Below are 876 nucleotides of genomic sequence, written 5' to 3'. Positions count from 1 at the left end.
CACACACACACACACACACAGACATATATATGTAAATATTAATATTTCTAAGTCTCTCTAAAGGAGACTACGGCAGCGGTACCGGATATCAATAGTTATCGCCAATTCGACATGGCAGTCCAAAAATAGGACGAATGCTGCCATTGATTAGCTCCAAGAGGCCATCGCCTCTAACTAGCTATGTGACACACCAACCTGTGTGCATTATAACCTTCGAACAGGGATGGTCAGTCGCTTCCCCTTGCTGGTCTGGCATCTACAGACTAGTTTCGGGGTATTGCCCCTTATCAATGTAGAGCAGCCGAACCCAGCAGGCGTCGCTACTGACCGTCTGTACGAAGGATTATTTACCTAAATTCAGTGGAATACATCCACTGGTTTTTAAAAATAGAAATATTAATATTTCTAAGTCTCTCTAACGAAGACTACGGCAGCGGTACTGGATATTAATAATTATCACCAATGGACACAGACTCGTATGTCACATAGCTAGCTAGAGGTGATGGCCTCTTTGAGCTAATCAACGGCAGCGGTACTGGATATTAGTAGTTATCGCCAAGCCACCATGGCGGTCCAAAAAATAGGACGATTGCTGCCGTTGACTAGCTCAAAGAGGCCATCACCTCTAGCTAGCTATGTGACTTAGAAATATTAATATTTCTATTTTTGAAAACCAGTGGATGTATTCCACTGAATTTAGGTAAATAATCCTTCGTACAGACGGTCAGTAGCGACGCATTCTGGGTTCGGCTGCTGTACATTGATAAGGGGCAATACCCTAAAACTAGTCTGTAGATGCCAGACCAGCAAGGGGAAGCGGCTGACCTCTCCTGTTCGAAGGTTATAATGGACACAGGTTCGTGTGTTACATGGATA

Source organism: Octopus bimaculoides, chromosome 16 (assembly GCF_001194135.2).
Source record: "Octopus bimaculoides isolate UCB-OBI-ISO-001 chromosome 16, ASM119413v2, whole genome shotgun sequence".
In the NCBI taxonomy this organism is placed as follows: domain Eukaryota; kingdom Metazoa; phylum Mollusca; class Cephalopoda; order Octopoda; family Octopodidae; genus Octopus; species Octopus bimaculoides.
Note: the sequence above shows the minus strand (reverse complement) of the source record.